This window comes from Bubalus kerabau, chromosome 21 (assembly GCF_029407905.1).
Source record: "Bubalus kerabau isolate K-KA32 ecotype Philippines breed swamp buffalo chromosome 21, PCC_UOA_SB_1v2, whole genome shotgun sequence".
Taxonomy (NCBI): Eukaryota; Metazoa; Chordata; class Mammalia; order Artiodactyla; family Bovidae; genus Bubalus; species Bubalus kerabau.
Window position 1 is genome coordinate 10,592,995 of NC_073644.1, and position 19,754 is coordinate 10,612,748.

General features: G+C 40.0%; 1 long non-coding RNA gene across 1 annotated transcript; it reads left to right on the forward strand.

Annotated features, from left to right (window-relative positions):
• The first annotated feature begins 8,055 nt into the window (after positions 1–8,055).
• On the forward strand, positions 8,056–19,754 carry LOC129636133 (uncharacterized). Its single transcript, XR_008706663.1, has 3 exons — positions 8,056–8,160; positions 13,478–13,535; positions 15,877–19,754. It is a non-coding gene; the product is annotated as an uncharacterized LOC129636133 (long non-coding RNA).

The following is a 19,754-nucleotide window of genomic DNA, read 5'->3' on the forward strand; positions in this document are numbered from 1 at the left end:
TTCAAAGAGATGGCCCTGATTTATTAGAGCGAAAGGATACAAAGCAATATCAGCTAATGGAAAAGATGGGTGGGGCAAAGTCAGGATTGGCTGATTCCCAGAAAGAAAGCAGGTGTTTAGCATAAACCACATTGTGTCAATAGTTCAGATTCAATAAACCACCTTGGCAGTTAAGAAAAGGTGAGAATGCTCTCCAAACCCAACTTCCCACACACCAACCAAGGGCAAACCTTGTAAGCAGGGCTTTCTAAGGATGGGGGTCTTGGGGCTGCTGCACTGATTCTTTTCTGCATACTGATTCACCACGGAAGTGAGCAAGATGTGTGTAGGTCTTAACATTCTTGTTGTTGTTCAGTAGCTCAGTCGTGTCTGACTCTTTGTGACCCCATAGATTGCAGCACACCAGGCTTCCCTGTCCTTCACTATCTCCCAGAGCTTGCTCAAACTCATGTCCATTGAGTCAGCGATGACATCCAACTACCTCATCCTCTATCATCCCCTTCTCCTGCCTTCAATCTTTCCCAGCATCTGGGTCTTTTCTAATGAGCCGGCTCTTTGCATCAGGTGGCCAAAGTATTGGAGCTTCAGCTTCAACATTGGTCCTTCCGATGAATATTCAGGATTGATTTCCTTTAGGATTAACTGGTTTGATCTTCTTGCAGTCCAAGGGATTCTCAAAAGTCTTTTCAACACCACAGCTCAAAAGCATCAATTCTTTGGAGCTCAGCTTTCTTTATAGTCCAACTCTCACATCTATACATGACCACTGGAAAAACCATAGCTTTGATTGGATGAACCTTTGTTGGCAAAGTAATGTCTCTGCTTTTTAATATGCTGTCTAGGATGGTCATAGCTTTTCTTCCAAGGAGCAAGTGTCTTTTAATTTTGTGGCTACAGTCACCATCTGCAGTGATTTTGGAGCCCAAGAAAATAAAGTCTGTCACTGTTTCCATTGTTTCCTCATCTATTTGCTGTGAAGTGATGGGCCTGGATGCCATGATCTTAATTTTTTGAATGTTGAGTTTTAAGCCAGCTTTTTTACTCTCTTCTTTCACCTTCATCAACAGGCTCTTTAACTCCTCTTTGCTTTCTGCTGTACAACAAAGGGATTCAGTTATATTAATACAAATATATATATACACACACACATATATATTCTTTTTTTATATTCCTTTCCACTATGGTTTTTATAGAATATTGAATATAGTTTTCTCTGCTATACAGTAGACCTTCTTGTTTATCCATTCTATGCATAATATTTTGCATTTGTTTACCTGAACTCCTAATCCACCCCTCCCGCATCCCCGCACCCTTGGCTATAAGTCTGTTCTCTGAGTCTGTGAATCTGTTTCTGTGTCATAGATAAGTTCATTTGTGTCATATTTTATTTTACTTTTATATTTTTTTAGATTCAGCATTTTATTATACTTGTTTTTAATTAATTTTTATTGGAGTATAATTGATTTACAACGTTGTGTTAGCTGTGTCATACCTTGGATTCCACATGCATGATACTTTTATTTTGAGGAGGAATAGTTACTATTCACTCCAAAGAAAAATTAGAGGTTGATGTCATGGTCCTTTAATTCTCTGCAAATAATTTATTCCCTAGGACCTTCTTGCTATAAAACAGGGAAAGGTTTCTGAAATACAGAGAGTATAAAATTGATTTGCACAAAGAAGTTTGACCTTTGAAAACTTGAAATCATATTACTATGCCAAAACCCGCTTGATGCATATTGCAGGCATACAGGAAAGTTCAACAAACTCAAGGATACTGTTATTTCCAGGGGTCCCCGAAATGGACAGCCATCCTATACATGTTTCTCAACACCCCTTTTACCTTTCCCCAGAAAGGTGAATCTAGTTACAGAAACAAACACCCTCTGTTTTACATGACTAGGACAACATGGAATTTCAACATGAAAGAACAGAAGTTAGTTACTTAACTCTGATTTTGAATGCATGCATACAAAATATAATCACACTCTTGATGATTTACATTATGTGGTACTTAAATATATAAAGCACCTCTACATGTTTTATCTATAGCCACCTCCATTGCCACTCTGGTGTTGATTTCATCATCATTTTGCAGTTGCTAAGAAAAGCGTCCAGAAGTTCAAGTGTCTTGTACTGGGGTCTTCTAGGGAAAAGACTTAGAAGACAGAACTTAGACCCCAAGGCTTCCCTTCTCAATCTGTGCTTTTCAATATCTAGCTTGGGACAGGTTGGATATTTGCATCATACCGTGAGCCAAAAATTGGAATCGACCTGATAATGCTGAGTCTGTCTACTCACACATGCATCCTGTGGGAACACACACACCCTGAATATATCCCATCTGAACCTAAAGTGAACTTGAATGCTTCTCTTTTTTAATGGGGCAATTCAGCACAGATAACTTTTACTGGTATCTACCATGACCTATCCAGGGCTGGCAAGAGAGAGGGTCAGGACCTGTGAGTTTTTCCCAGCATGGAAAAACTGAGAAATGTTCATTATTTTGATCCAGATATTTAGGTTTGGAATTACCTGGTCTCCCCACTCCCTGACCCCACCCCAGACCATAATAAAGGACGAACTGTAAACATCAACGCCTGCTCTTGCCCGCCTGGCTCTGAGGAAAGGACCAGGAAGCATTTCTATCTGAGCCTTTCTAAATAAAGGTTTATAACTCAGCCATAAATACTTGTCATCGGCAGAAACGTAGCCGGGAGGACTGCAGTCCTGGAGTAAATTATTCATTTCTATCTCTCACTGACGTGCTTTAAATTGTTTTAACTGTATTTATCTTTTCTGATGGGTGGGAAAATAATGGCTTTATGGTTCACGACACTTTTGTCCTCCCATGAATCAACACAGCATGGGGATGAAAGTTGAAAAAAAAAAAAAAAAATCAGCCAAAAAGTGGCTGCCTGAGATGAGACAGTAATTCTTCTTTCTTTAAGAGAGGGGCTTGAGGGCTGACATTACTCAAGCTAGGATCTAGTAGCAGAATTTAGGAAAAAGTGAGCATTAGGAAATATTGACTGACTCCCTAAAGTTTCCACCACTGTTTGCTTTTCCCTTTTGTTTCTGGTTTTAGTCACAGAGGGCCCAGCAAGTGGTGTGGTTACACTAGCCCCGTCAAGTATGGTTCACATTAATGCAGCCGAGGAGTGGGAGGCACAGAAGTGGTAGGATTACCTATGGACAGCCCTGGCAGGCCAGTGGTTAAGACTCCATACTTCCAATGCAGGGGGCACAGGTTTAATCCCTGCTTGGGGAACTAAGATCTCACATGCTGCACTGCCTGGCCAAAAAATTAAAAAAAAAAAAGAAAAGAAAGAAATTAAAAAAAAAAGTAGTATTGGCTTTAGGCTGAGATATCTGGATTGTCATACCTCTGGAGTGTGATTGAATCTCTACCAGACTCTCATGCTTTTTGTTTTTACCCACCATTTCATCTCTAATGCCAAGTACACACTGTGCCTTAAAATACTACGTGTTAAAAAATGAGTAAGATGGATCTGAGTCCAACATTTGCTAGAAGAGGTTAAAAACAGCCAACATACTTTACATGAAAGAATGTGAAGAATCTGAAATTTTGATTTTGGTTTTATAAATGAGCAGCATGAAACAAATCACCATACTTTTCAGTGGTTTCTACTTAATTATCATAATGTAGAGCTTAACAAAGAAAGCCATTGTGATTCTTAAGGGTTCTGAGTACAGTTCTGCAGAGAAACTCTCTACATCCTGCACTTTAAATATAACCATTAAAAACCGGCAGAGTATTCTGTTTTAAGCAGGCAGACCTCTAAGTTTTTCTACTGTTTTTTTTTCTGATTATTATAATTTAGTACATTTGGAAAATAGCAAAAAGCCTAAAGAAATAATTGCTTTTAATTCTATTCCCTGAAGTTCATCACTTTAAAATTGTGGCATGCTGTTGCCTAGCAGGCTTTTTTTCTCATAAGTTCTATCCTCTATTGAGATATCTTAGCATGCGCATTTGTGAATTCTGGCTTTGAAATTTTACTTAACTTTCTATTTAGAGTCAACAGTTTTCCATTTCATTGGAATTCTTTACACTCATCATTCTAACGTCCATGCCCTGATTCTCAAAGAGGTGGCTCCAAACCAGCATCACACAGGACCTGCAAATTCTGGGACCCTCCCAGACCTGTGTGCTCAGTTGCTTAGTCATGTCCAACTCTTTGTGACCCCATAGACAGTAGTCCACCAGGCTCTTCTGCCACCAGGTTCTTCTCTCCATGGAATTTTCCAGGCAAGAATTCTGTGCTGGGTTGCCTTTTCCTTCTCCAGGGAATCTTCCTGACCCAGGGATTGAACTGGAGTCGTCTGTGTCTCCTGCATTGACAGGAGGATTCTTGACCACTCACACCGCCTGGGAAGCCCTCCCTAGCCTACTGAGTCAAAAACTCCTAGGGGACCACTCAGCCATCTGCAGTTTAACAAGCCTGCTAGTGATGCTAGTTACATTTGAGACCCTCCGCTATATAGTCTTGCTTTAGTCTGCTCTCAGAAAATAAGGATTTTTTTTTTTTTTTTTTTTGCTGTTATAAATGTTTCACAAAACTCTTTGTTCACATTTCTGAACATTTTTGTAGAGAAAAAATTAATCAAATGTGCAAGCAGCTCATGAAAGGATCGATGTACAGAGAATGCTTTCTTCCTGGAGGCTGGTCGTGGTAGATTTCGCTCCCTAGATTGAACTTGAGGTCATCCATCTTGCCACTGGCTTCCTTTCATGCAAATTTAAGTGCTTTGGTTAATAAGTTATCCACATCCTTCTCATTGTCTTGCTTAGTTTTCTCTTAATAGCAAGGGTATGTTAAAGATGCCAACTGATTTTTTTTTGTTTCTGCATGTTGTTTGTGATGACTTTGACCTCCAGATACTTTTCATTTTGACCCAGTTGATCCTATGTATTTGCTTATTTGTATAAACTGGAAAGTCATTTCTCATTTCAGAGATTAAATAATACTCACATTTTTCTCATGTTTACATTTAAACATTTAGATCTCTGTAGTCCACCCAGATTGGTTTTCTTTCTTTTTTTAGTGTAATTAAGATCTAAATAATATTTCAAAGAGTAGGTAAATTATTTTCCCAGAGTACTGTCAATGAATTTTTTGATCATAACTTTCATTTTTTTCTTTCACGATTGTTCATTTGACTTAACCTTAGCATCTACTATATTCAAATTATGTCAGCATAGCAATTGCGGTCCTTTTATAAGTCTGTGTTATAATGCAGAATAACTTCAGATATTTTGTTTACTTTTAAAAATGTGCCAAGAACCGAAAAATGCTAATTTCTTATTTGATTGGGAGAAAATTCCCTTGTTCCTTTTGCAGTGATGATTCAATGTATTTTTTGCTCTGAATAAATTTCAGTTTCCTTCTCCCCATGATATCTGAACAAAATCCCATCTTAGATGCTACGTACGAGGTCTTTAAAGTGTTCATATATTTTGCTACCTTTATTCACCTTATAGGTTAAACAAATTTAAAAAGTAAAAATAGTTTTTATTATATGATTTAGTCTCTCTTTGCAGTAAACCTTACCAAAGAATGAGTGGAGTAAACTTTGAGCTGTTATCATTGATTATGATAAAGCCTTTGACTATGTGGATCACAAAAAACTGTGGAAAATTCTGAAAGAGATGGGAATACCAGACCACCTGACCTGCCTTCTGAGAAACCTATATACAGGTCAGGAAGCAACAGTTAGAACTGGACATGGAACAACAGACTGGTTCCAAATAGGAAAAGGAGTACGTCAAGGCTGTATATTGTCACCCTGCTTATTTAACTTATATGCAGAGTACATCATGAGAAATGCTGGGCTGGAAGAAGCACAAGCTGGAATCAAGATTGCTGGGAGAAATATCAATAACCTCAGATACGCAGATGATACCACCCTTATGGCAGAAAGTGAAGAGGGACTAAAAGCCTCTTGATGAAAGTGAAAGAGGAGAGTGAAAAAGTTGGCTTAAAGCTCAACATTCAGAAAACGAAGATCATGGCATCTGGTCCCATCACTTCATGGGAAATAGATGGGAAAGAGTGGAAACAGTGAGAGATATTATTTTTTGGGGCTCCAAAATCACTGCAGATGGTGATTGCAGCCATGAAATTAAAAGACGCTTACTCCTTGGAAGGAAAGTTATGACCAACCTAGATAGCATATTCAAAAGCAGAGACATTACTTTGCCAACAAAGGTCTGTCTAGTCAAGGCTATGGTTTTTCCAGTGGTTATGTATGGATGTGAGAGCAGGACTGTGAAGAAAGCTGAGCACCGAAGAACTGATGCTTTTGAACTGTGGTGTTGGAGAACACTCTTGAGAATCCCTTGGACTGCAAGGAGATCCAACCAGTCCATTGTAAAGGAGATCAGTCCTGGGTGTTCTTTAGAAGGAATGATGCTAAAGCTGAAACTGCAGTACTTTGGCCACCTCATGCGAAGAGTTGAGTCATTGGAAAAGACTTCGATGCTGGGAGGGATTGGGGGCAGGAGGAGAAAGGGACGACAGAGGATGAGATGGCTGGATGGCATCCCCGACTTGATGGATGTGAGTCTGAGTGAACTCCGGGAGTTGGTGATGGACAGGGAGGCCTGGCATGCTGCAATTCGTGGGGTCGCAAAGAGTCGGACATGACTGAGTGACTGAACTGAACTGACATGAAAAAAAATCTCAGCTAAATAGTGAGTCAGGAAGGAAGAAATCATCTGAATGAGAGATTGGGAAGACTGCTGTGAAAAGCATGGTTTTCAGATTGCCGTGGGATTCCAGACAGCCTGGGAATCAGGAAATTAAAGCTCAGTTTCAAGAGGATGGGCAGTTGTGCTGGTCTCTGCCATAGCTCCCCCTTTTCTGCAGGAGGGGGGCCTGGAAAATTTGCCATCTAAAGAGAGATGGGCATAAAGACAGCACCTTGGTTTCCATTCAATCCCACTTCCATCGACAACACATTCTGATGTCTTCTTGCAAGGAGCTCTGTGGGTGGCGGTGGGTGAGGTGTGCTGTGGGCAGGAGGACATCTGAAAGATAAGATGGTCTCTGATCTCACAGGATCTCAGTCCAGAGGGGAGCAAATATTGCTCATTTGAATATTGCCTCATTAGACTCTTATCCCAACTCCGTGATGTAATTAGGAGTGTTGGCATCACTTGACAGTTGGAGGAAGGCTGGCAGAGAAGGTTAGGAATTTGCTGGAGGTCAAATAGCTAAATAGTGAAAGAATCAGTGTGAAAATTTCAGATTTTCCTTTTCCCCCGATCGCTGGTCTGTCCAGTTAATACCTGAGTTGGAAAAGTAACATACTTTTCTTGATTATTTTTATCCTAAACTGCCATTAAGTAGACAGTATTTCTTATGCAAAATTCCACTTACAGATATCAAAGTTACATACTGTTGTGATGTAATTATTATTATCAGAACTAAGGAGTAATCTTCATTTTTTAAAAAAGATTTTTTTTTAATGTGGACCATTTAGAAAGTCTTTATTGAATCTGTTACAATATTGCTTCTGTTTTATATTGTGGTTTTTGGCTGTAAAGCATGTGGAATCTTAGTTCAGTGACTAGGCATTGAATCTGCATCCCTTGTAGTGGAAGGCAAAGTCTTAACCGTTAGATCACCAGGGAAGTCCCAGCAGTAATCTTCATTTATATACTAGTTTGATAGTTTTTTTTTTCCCTACTAAAGATTTTGTGTTTCTGATTGGGAGTTCATTAGAATGAAGTGCTACCTAGTGTGAATAAATGCTTTCTATTCTTATTCTTCTTAAGGTGTCAAACCCATTATTAGATCAAGGAAGTAAGGAAAATCTGTGAGGAGTCAGAGATATTTAGGAGACTCTGAAAGAAGAAATCTTCTCCCCCTACTCATCCTATGCTTTTTAAATTGGATTCTTTGTTTTATATACATTGTTATTCTGTGATGATTAACGTACACTTTAAAAATTTTCCCAACTTCCTCTCTATTCTAGCTTTAGCTGAGTTCCTAATTCCTCCTATAATTTATTTATTTTTTTCCTCCTAGGTGAAACCGGGAACTCAAACATGCCCTTTGTGGCTGGTGGGGCGGTTCTTCTGTTCCTGTTGGTTATCCTAATTACCAGCATCACTGTCATTACTTACAAGAGGTGAGTACTGCAGGTCCTCCTGCGTAATTCTGATGCTCGAGTTTCTCTATTAACGACCCAGCAGCTGGCCGAGCTGTCTTAGGACTCATGTACTGAGGCCACGTCCTTTGAATGCTGTTCTAAAAGGTAGAGGAGGAGCAGGGGCTGTGGGGGTGTTAGAGGAGAAGGCTAGAGCAGTTCATCTCAGAATTAGGAGGAGTGGGCAGTCCGCCCCCTCATCCACAGGTTCAACTGCCTGTCTGCAGCTATATCTGTCTTCTTCCTCCTGCAAACACAAAAGGCTGGCAGATGAGGGGGGAGGTGTGTGTGTGTGACAGAGGGGTCAGGGAGGGGTGGATTCTGAGGCCAAAACCAGGGCTGAACACTCATTACATGTATGCTCAGTCATGTCCAACTCTTTGCTACCCCAGGGACTGTAGCCCACCAGGTTCCTCTGTCTATGGGATTCTCCAGGCAAGAACACTGGAGAGGGTTGCCATTTCCTCCTCCAGGGGATCTTCCTGACCCAGGGATCTATCCTGCATCTCTTGTGTCTCCAGCATTGGCAGGCAGGTTCTTTATCATTCCGCCACCTGGGAACCCCCAACACCTTCCTTTATTCATTCATCAAATATTTATTCTGACCACAGTGAATGAGATGTAATGGCATGCACATTCTAATAAGCAAACAGTGTGATTTTAAATGGTTAAATAATGTCTGAAACAAGTAATATGGGTGCCTATATTACAGATTATTGAGAAGAAAGGATCTCGGAGGGGCTACCCTAGAGAGAGCAGGGGGCCACCTTGCCTCTTCTAAAGTCTCCTACCTTTTATTGTCTGTGACACACTTGGGAATTTTCTAGGATGTTCTTGGTTGACCCTTCCCTCCTAGCTGCCCCACATTCATCGACTCACCAGTCTAGGTATTTGTGGCAATCTTATTTGTAGTCACATTGGGTTGGAATCATTCCTTATAACTCGTGATTCTAACTAATGTGTTAATTTATTTACTGAGTTATTTTTAACTGGATAATCGCTTTACCATGTTGTGCTGGTTTCTGCCATGAGACAACCTGAATCAGTTACTTGTGTATGTATTCAGTTCAGTTCAGTTGCTCAGTTGTGTCTGACTCTTTGCAACTCCATGGACTGCAGAATGCCCTCCTTGTCCATCCCCAACTCCCGGAGCTTGCTCAAATTCATGTCCATTGAGTCAGTGATGCCATCCAACCATCTCATCCTCTGTCATCCCCTTCTCCTCCTGCCTTCAATCTTTCCCAGCATCAGGGTCCTTTCCAATGAATCAGTTCTTTGCATCAGGTGGCCAAAGTATTGGAGTTTCAGCTTTAGCATCAGTCCTTCCAATGAATATTCAGGACTGATTTCCTTTAGGATGGACTGTTGGGATCTCCTTGCGGTCCAAGGGACTCCTAAGGGTCTTCTCCAATACCATAGTTCAAAAGCATCAATTCTTCGGCACTCAGCTTTCTTCACAGTCCAACTCTCACATCCATACATGACCACTGGAAAAACCATAGCTTTGATTAGACAGACCTTTGTTGGCAAAGCAATGTCTCTGCTTTTTAATAAGCTGTCTAGGTTGGTCATAACTTTTCTTCCAAGGAGCAAGCATCTTTTAATTTCATGGCTGCAGTTGCCATCTGCAGTGATTTTGGAGCCCCCAAAAATAAAGTCTCTCACTGTTTCCATTGTTTCCCATCTATTTCCCATGAAGTGATGGGACCAGATGCCATGATCTTCGTTTTCTGAATGTTGAGTTTTAAGCCAACATTTTCACTCTCCTCTTTCACTTTCATCAAGAGGCTTTTAGTCCCTCTTCACTTTCTGCTCTAAGGGTGGTATCATCTGCATATCTGAGGTTACTGATATTTCTCCCAGCAATCTTGATTCCAGCTTGTGCTTCATCCAGCCCAGTGTTTCTCATGATGTACTCTGCATATAAGTTAAATAAGCAGGGTGACAATATAGTCTTGACATACTTCTTCCTGATTTGGAACCAGTCTGTTGTTCCATGTCCATTTCTAACTGTTGCTTCTTGACCTGCATACAGATTTCTCAGGAGGTAGGTCGGGTGGTCTGGTATCCCCATCTCTTTCAGAATTTTCCACAGTTTGTTGTGATCCACACTGTCAAAGGCTTTGGCATAGTCAATAAAGTAGATGTTTTTCTGGAACTCTCTTGCTTTTTCAATGATGATCTAATGGATGTTGTCAATGTATTCATATCCCCTCTCTTTCAGCTTCCCTCCCACTCCTAATCCCACCCCTTGTGTTAAAGTCTCAGGGAAAGAAGGAACCAAACTTTTGGTGTCTGCTTTTTGAAAGTCTGACACATTGTAACCATTTATTATATGTTTGTTGAGTGAATATCTACATCCATCTCCACTCCTCTCCCCCAGTAATATTAATGTACACACACACACACACTCACACACACACACACACACACACACACACTCATGTGTGCTTATTGGTAGGGTTTCCCCTAGGTTTCTCCATCTTGTTGCCACGCCCCCAGCCTGCAGCTCTCCAAAGGCAGCGCTCACTGCTCACCTGCCATCTGAGATCCCTCCAACTTGCTTGCCTGCTCCCAGGTATCTCTCTCCTTCGAACTCATCTGATGTTTCCTGGTTCCTCTCTAAAAGTTAGACTGGCCACCTTGTCTCCCTGCTTAAAGAGTGTTTATGTTTCCACTGCCACCAGAATAATGCTAAACTCATTAACCTTGTGTCACAGGTGCCCTCTGTTCAGCCTGATTAATCTAACCTCAATCTAATAGTCAGGAACTTCCCTGGTGGCTCAGATGGTAAACGTCTGCCTACAGTGCCGGAGCCCAGGGTTCGATCCCTGGGTTGGGAAGATCCCCTAGAAGAGGAAATGGCACCCCACTCTAGTATTCTTGCCTGGAAAATCCCATGGACAGAGGAGCCTGGTAGCCTACAGTCCATGGGGCCGCAAAGAGTTGGACACGCCTGAGCGACTTCACTTTCTTTCAATTTAATATTCATTCGTATTTTCTACTTTACTTACTCTCCTGATATTGACCGGTTGTATTAAAATACAACTTTTATTCTGTGAACACACCCGACTCTTCCCCTCTGTGATGCCACCAAAATGCTGGTTCCCCCAGATTTAGCCTTAGTCCTGTGGATGTTCTTGGTGTGGGGAGCGTGTCCCCTCTGGGCGGCTGCCCTGCGTTCCACCTCCTGCAAGCAGACGTGAGGTCACCATCCAGAGTCCCATTGCACCTTTCACCCTCCACGCCTCACAGCCTGCTTTGTAGTTTAATCATTTCCTCCTCGCCTGTCTTCCCTGCTATTCATAATGGCAGGGGTTGTGTTTTATTCATTTCTTTGTGCTTGATGGCATTTAGTGCTAATCTTTCCAAACAGTGGATGGTCCACAAGCATTTGTCTAATTAAGTTGAAACATGAAACCGTCGACGTCCCTTTCTCTGCATGGCGGGCTGCCCTCCAGTCGATCCCTGGTCAGAAATGAGCAAATCGAGGTGTGGAAGCCAGGTCGTTAGTGGCAGTGAGGGTTTCTCCCCTGCTTCACCTTGGTTCATAAAAATGTGCTGAGGGCCAACGTGACAGCCGGAGCACAAGGGAACACGGGGAACACAGTGGAGAGAGACTGAGCGACAGGCAGGTCTTGGGAGGGTCGCAGGTGTCAGACAGGATGGATTTTGAGTCATGAGAATGCATCACTTTTACGTGAATAGCTAAATGGAACTGTAGAATATATTGTTCTACTTGGTTAAATGTGATAAAAAGAAGATTAGTGGACCTGAATGCACGATCATGGCCAAAACCACAAAGCAAAAATTGGGTGCTCTTTTCTACCCTGTTGCTAGTTTCGGTTTGTGGTCATTGCTTAGAATAGAAACATCTTGAAAAATGACCCAAGGGCCTGACAATGACCTTCTGAACTCTGTTTTAGCAAACGTTTAAACTAATCCTGCGGCTTCAGCTTCAGATGCACTGACCTGGAGAGGAGCCATAATATATCACAGGGTGCCTGGAGGAAACGAAATCCTTCCTTCATGCCTGGCACACACCCAGAAGCCCCTGGGCACCAGGCCCCCTTTCCTTCTCCAGGGGATCTTCCTGACACAGGGATCAAACCCACGTCTCCTGTATTGGCAGGCAGGTTCTTTGCTGCTGAGCCGCCAGGAAAGCCCATACAGTGCTCAATGTCAGTTATATCTCAATAAAACTGGAAGAAAAGAAATCATGTTCTCTTTTCTTTCATCACATTGTATACACTAAGGCTTATGTTAAAATATATTTCTTTACACATGTATACACACACATACACACGTATATATATATATATATATATATACACACACACACACACATATATATATATATATATATATTTGGACCTACTTGGAAAGTTAACTCTATATTATGATATAACAAGTCTTGTGAATGATAATTTAACAATGAATCAAAGGTCATAGATCTGCATATATTTCCTCACTTGTGAAAAGAGTTTGATCCCTGAGTGAGGAAGATCCCCTGGAGAAGGACTTGGCAACCCACTGTAGTATTCTTGCCTGAAGAATCCCATGGACAGAGGAGCCTGGCGGGCTATGGTCCATAAGGTTGCGAAAAGTGGGACACAACCGAAGGGACTCAGCAAGCAAAGCAATACAGATGGTTTAGTGAAGTGCCTGAAAGAGTCTGTAAAGCTTAGTTCTTTTGTCATTGTCATCCAAGAAGCTACACTGGGGGCATTTAAGAGGAACTTTTAATTGTGGGAAATGTCTGAGATTATTTGGAGAAGGTTGTCAGTCATATATGTAACAACCCACTCTGCAGCATTCTTTAGTAAACTCCCTGAGATTAATTACTAAGCTACACTACTGGATATCCATTTAGCTGCCTTTGCCATTTGTGAGCACATTGGAGGATGTAGGAAAAATGGAAAAATTTAGGTCAATGGAATTTTGAGTGACTACATATAAAGCAGCCATGAACAACTTCAGCTTAATCAGTAAGGGTCGGGGTGCAGGTGAGGTATAGAGCGTTTGAAATCATGAGAGTGCTGGGACGTCCCTGGTGGTCCTGTGGTTAAGACTTTGCCTTCCAATGCAGGGGATACAGGTTCAGTCCCTGGTCGGGGAGCTGAGACCCACATGCTTTGTGGCAAAAAAACAAAACTTAAAACAGAAGTGGTATTGTAACACATTCAATAAGGACTTTTAAAATGGTCTACATCAAAAAAAAATCTTTGGAAAAAAAAGAAGAAATACTGCTAGTGCTGACACGTCATTCTTAATTTCTCTTTTGTACATGTGTTCCCAGAAGGAAAAGGCAACAGAAAAGAGGCCTATTTAAAGACGTCTGGATCACACAGAATAGGGTAAGTGTTCTCAGAATAGTTACTCCCCCCTCCCCCACAACTCTTTCATGCATCCTAAGTGTCTTGTCAAGTCAGTTCATTTTGCAGCTTGTAAGCTTCTTTTTTATTCTCAATAACCTAACCACACAGTTGCCTGTTGTTCAAGTCTCAGCTATTTGATGAAGCAATTCTTTTCTGATTTAGTCTCCTATGATTAATACCCTTGGACACTGTTTTACATCCATATAAATAGGGGAGCAATTACACTTAATAGTCAACATTGCACATTTAGCTACCGCCATCGGAGGCCTGCAACGACAAAATTACCACGAAGTGGGTGACTGGAAACAAGAGAATCCTGTTCTCTCACAGTTCTGGAGGGTTGAAATCTAGAATCAAGGTCTCCCCAGGGTCGAGTCCTTTTCGGCATGAGGCTCTGCTCCATGCTTCTCTCTCCGTTCCCGTGGCTCTCAGCAATCTGCAGCTTGTTGACACATTGCCCAAACCTCTTCCTCTGTCTTCACATGGTGTTATTCCGCATGCACACGTGAATGTCTGTGTCTCTTCTCCGTTTCTTTTAAGGGCACCAGTCATATTGAGCTAAGGGCCCATGGTTCTTCAGTACAACCTCATCTTAACCAGTGACAACTGAAGCAACCCTATTTCCACATAAGGTCACATTAATGAAGGTCTAGGAAGTACATACATTTGGGGGAGATGCTATCTGACCCGGTGCAGGGCATGACGATATTTCTGTGTCTTGAGGTTTTTGTGAGGGTTAAATTAAATTAAACTAATGCATAGCAAGCACATAAAAGGATGCAATACAGGATATTCATTACTGTGATGATGTTTGGATTAATTGATTAATTAATTGATGTCCAGATTATGAAGCTAGAGACCCTTCTGCTGGGCAGGACTCGGGTTAACTGTGACATTATCTTTCTACCTGCTCCTGCCCCTTCATGTTTAATTGAAAGAGGAAGAAATTTACTTCTGGGTTTGCAGATAAGATGTATGCTTATTTTCATGCTCACTCATTGTCTCCACTGTAGGTCAAATATTCCCTCTAATGCACATTTTTCTGTTTACAAAATCTTACAATAAAACATTTCCCTGAGTGTTATCTAAAATTACATCCATTTCTCTTCAATTAAATTATTTGCACTTGAACGCTACATGGCCAGTAGCATTCAAGTACTAAAAAGCTTCTGACAATCCAGTGTGTGCGCTTCAGACTTCTTAATAATCTCTCAGTTTAGCTTTCTTCTTCTATTAAGGAGTTAGTCTTTGCAAAACAAATTTTTGTCTTCCTCAATAACTCATGGTTTGCTTCTGGGCACCAAGTGCAAAGGCTGGAGAAGTGTGGCTTTGTTCTGTCACATACAATTTTTGGGTCTCTTCTCTGTCCTTAGCTGTTGTCCACTCAAGCCAATGCAAAGGCACACTTACTGCTTTGAATTCCGGGGGAGGAAAGGCGCTTTGCAACTTCCTGCCCTAGATATTCAACGCTTCCAGGCTTTGCAGGCTTTTTGATATTTTGAGTGGCAATTAGAAAGATAATCAGCTGGTCTGTCAAAGTTAGACTTCCTTGATTCTTTGGAGGCTCTTTTAAAAAAGACAAATTGAGTAGATAGCAATACCACTTGAACTTTCCTTTTACTTTCTCTGTGCAAACACCAACACCATTCTAAATTTTCAAGCTACTCACTACTCACCAAAAGGCCTCTCTCTCCTCCTCCTCCTCTTCCCTTCATTTCTGTCCCCTGCTCTCTCTCCTTGTTCTCACTTATGCCTCTGTATCTTCTGTCACACACATGCATACATGTGGTCAAAGCGACTTGATTAGCTAGAGAAGATTAATGATTGTAAAACATTGTCTTGAAAGTGAATGTCCTCTTGCTTTTGTAATTTTTAAGTTGTGTTCAGTTGCTTATTCCTAAGCCAGGACACGGTGTACTTTAAAAACATTTCTTTAGTAATTCATCCTTTCAACAGAAATGAATGGTTATCCACTATGGGAAAATACTGTACTAGACCTTCCATATAAAAATGTGAATTATTGTTCTCTTTGAAATAGCGTAACATCAGGAGAGAGAATTTTACATCTAAAGAGGTAATTTATATCCCGCTATATCAAGTGATAATCAAGACTAGTCTCTGTTGTATCTCAGAGTCGTGAGATCAAGAATGTGATTTTCTCATGGAAAGTCCATGCAATGAAGAGAATGTTTTATGAAATTAATTGTAATAGAAATTTGACCTCTATTATGGTTGAATTGAGGAGGAATTTGTTCTGAGTGTCTTGATTAAGTGCTGAAATGCAGTGAATTATTAACATCCTCTGTGTTTATCTTTCTAGGCAACCAACAACTACAGAAATCCCTTCCCTCCCAGCCCACCTGCAGCTGGTGCAGGAGAGGACATTTATGTCAACCACCCGGTCTTCTGTCTTGGACCAAGGGCTAGAGTCTAAGCCCATCATAGGAGAATGTAAATGATAACTATTATGTACATGGATCGTCATACAATTTCTTCCCACTATTTAATGTCTACCTTGGATATTGGTTGACCAAATTCATTTCATTCGACAAGAAAAATACTGCCTAACCATAGAGAGCATTCTTAACAGATATGTTTTAGAAAACCTGACTGTAATTAGCTTATACATAAAAGGAAACATTGAATCATGTAATGGGACAATCCAGGGAAGATCAAGCTTCAGGGAAGGGTTATTTTCCAGGGCTTAAAGATTATGTCCAGAATTAAGAATGGACAAAAGACAGTTTCTGGATCCCGTTTCACAACATTGGATCTACTTCCCTTGATGTTAGCCTCACTCTCCTTCAGGCTTTCCACTTGTGTTTCCAAGATGACTGCCGACAGCTCTCAGCAAGTCGTAATCCTTGTTTCTGCCTGGTAGAGAGCAAGCACATTCGATGACTTGTCCATCGTTAAGCAGTCATCATGGCCAGAAAGGAAATCAACCCTGAATATCAATTGGAAGGACTGATGCTGAAGCTGAAGCTCCACTACTTTGGGCACCTGATGGGAAGAGCTGACTCGCTGGGAAAGATTGAAGACAAAAGGCAAGGGGGGCAACAGAGGTTAAGATGGTTAGATAGCATCACTGACCCAATAGACATGAATTTGAGCAAACTCCGGGAGAAAGTTGAGGACAGAGGAGCCTAGTGTGCTGTAGTCCATGGGGTCACAAGGAGTCAGACATGACTTAGTGATGGAGCAACAATAACAACAATACGGCCAGAAAGGATGGATGGGCTGTCAGTTAAGGGCTCACTAGAGCTGTGTAGGAGGGGCGCCCAAGTCCATTACTGGGAAGGAGAGAGGAAGAGGCTGAGGAGGGTGTAAGGAAGGAGGAAAAGGGATCAAAGAGTAGGAAGGTACTGAAGAACTTTTTTTTGCTTCAAAGTTTTGACCAGGTACCCAGTTTGGCCTCATGATATGACTCACAGAGCAATTAGACCATGCCTGTTGTTGTCCAAATTCTAGATGGAAGCAACAATGAAAAGTATTTGTGAAACTCAGTAACGGTCATGGTCACCTTGAAACCACAGTGGTTTGGTAATGACAAAACAGTGATCATTCCTGTCTCATGCCCTCATTACTCATCTTTAAAAGATCCTCACTTCTAAAAGACTCATCTCAAAGATTCACTTAGGTTTCAAAGTTGGAGACTTGGCATAATAATCTGAAATGAACCCAAAGCAAATCCTCACATTGTCTAAATTCTTAAGCTGTAATTTACAGTTTTAGCAAGACAGTGGATATGTTGTGGTTTTATCCTTAAATACCATGCACACCAAATAGTGCAATTATTCTGTGAATTATGGAAACTGTGAGTGCCCCTAACTGTTTCAGAAGGGAAAGAATGAAAATGATCACTCCCAGTTTTACTATGTATGTGCATTGAGAGTTAGCTGTCATTTTTATTTGTTTGCTTATAGATACTTATATCTGGATTCAAGAAGTGTTTCCATAGATATATTTGTAACAACGTGGGCAGGTAGTTTTACAAGAAAACCATGTACTGTTTTGTTAACTAGATCAGATCTATGAAAGTGTCCATGGCTGACTCTATCCATTTGCATGGTGAAGCAAACTTGGCATCCTTTAAAAGATAAATGACTTCTTCCTAAAAGTTAATCAAAATATTACTTTCTGGGAGATTCTGATAACCAATCCTCAATGACTAAATGACATAGGTGAGAAGTAAAAAATTTCTACCATGGCAACATGATTTCAGGGAGGATTTTTATGTAATCCACTTAATGTGTGGTTTATGGAAACCACAATATTTGAAATTTGTCTCTTTTCCCATGGATGTTTTAAACTTTTTTAAAAAAGTCTCTCAAAACACTTATGAGAATTATTTACTCTGTCCCTTCTTTTCTAAATTCTTCATCTCCAGGGTTCAGAATTTTTAGGGATTTGGAACCTTCTTAAGTCCTGCTGAAATTTCTCCAACGTCCTCTGTAGATCCTGCTGCACTGTCTTCTGTTATGCCATTGAAACTCTGTTCATTCATTTTCTTTGGACATCTTTACTTAACAAAGCACTTTGATTGTAGTCTCTTTAATATTATACCTAACTTGCTAGAATTGTCAACTGTACCTAATATATTAGGGTTGACAATTCTAGCTTTATATATACATATATATATAAAATTATGCCTACTGTATATGTATACAATATATGGTATCCATAGTAGGTATATGGTATATATAGTATGTGTGTATATACATGTACACACACTAGCACACACACATATATATTTCCCTAACCTATTGTACCTACTATTCCAGTTGTTACTAAGGAAACAGATCCACAGCATGAAAGGTCAGAATTGAATTAAATTATGTGTTAAATCTTTTCTGCAAGGTGCTATTTAGGAAACAAATGCTTCCTAAGGTTCTTTTTTACATACATAATTTTTATTGGTACTATATTAAATAAAATCTATGTTTTCTTTGAATGCCATTCTTTTAGTATCTGCATTAAAGTAACCAATTACAGGGAGTTGCTGTGTGGTGACAAGGTAGGTAAGTTTGTTAAATGCCATCATAGAGTACACAGTTTTGTCAGGGGAAGAAGACATCTTATTAGCCTACAATGATTAGGTATTGATTATATTATCATCAGAGAGACCTTGAAACATTATTTAAAAGCCTTTATGCACACTGGGAAAATAGAATAGGAATTTCATTAACTTGAAATTATGCTTATAAATGGGAGGCAGGTGGATGAGGTTATAATTTCCAGCTAGTAAATATTTATACTTACAGAAGTTTTAAGTAATTAAGTTTATTACTAAAATATACATATACACTTAAAATATATTATCCATTTATACAGAATGAAATAAAAATGACTTAACTTTTATTGTAAACAACCAAATTATGTTTGTTTTTCTAAAACTGTATTAAATAAAAAGTCCAGCTGCATTGCAGTAATTTTCTAATTTGGTAGAGTCCACATTGAAATTAGAAGTCACTGTAATCAAAGCGCTTCTCCTTGATTTTTAATAATATGCTGTGTTTTGTACCACTTGTATGAATTTCAGCAAGATTGAAGATATTGTAGAATACAGATGCTTGTAAAGTATGGGTGGAGGTGCTAAATTATGAGTACAAAGTTAATCTTTTTTCCACAATAATGATAAGAAAATATCTTTGAAAAAATATAAAATAGTATAAACACATATTACCACTGTTTTATTATCATCATTAGTTAAGCTATCGTTAGACTGTCTAGAAAGTATTGACCTTCACATTTAGGCTTTTTGCATAAATTTGTATACTCTTCCACTGATCTGTCATTGGATTGTTCTAAATCAAGTCTCTAAGCTCTTATACATTTTTCTTTTGCTAGTCATCCAATAGGTGGAACTGTAGCTTCTAGAATTAACTGCAATGCTTTCTAAAATTATTTTTTACAAATCTTCAAGGTTGGTTTACGTATTTTACTGTCCCAGATTTAAAGCACTAACTATGTTGTAAGAAAAGATCTGATTTGTGGGTATGGGTAATAAATGTCTGAAATAATCCCCATTTATTGTCTGTTTTCCCTGCTGGAATGATGTTATATAGTCACCCTCTTTAGAACATTTTTTTTTTCCAGTTTTATGTGTAATTTTAGACTCGGGTTTTGCAGGGCATGTGAATGTTTACCTTGATGTACTATATTCTGTTGTTTGGATGAATAAAATGTAGAGCTCCA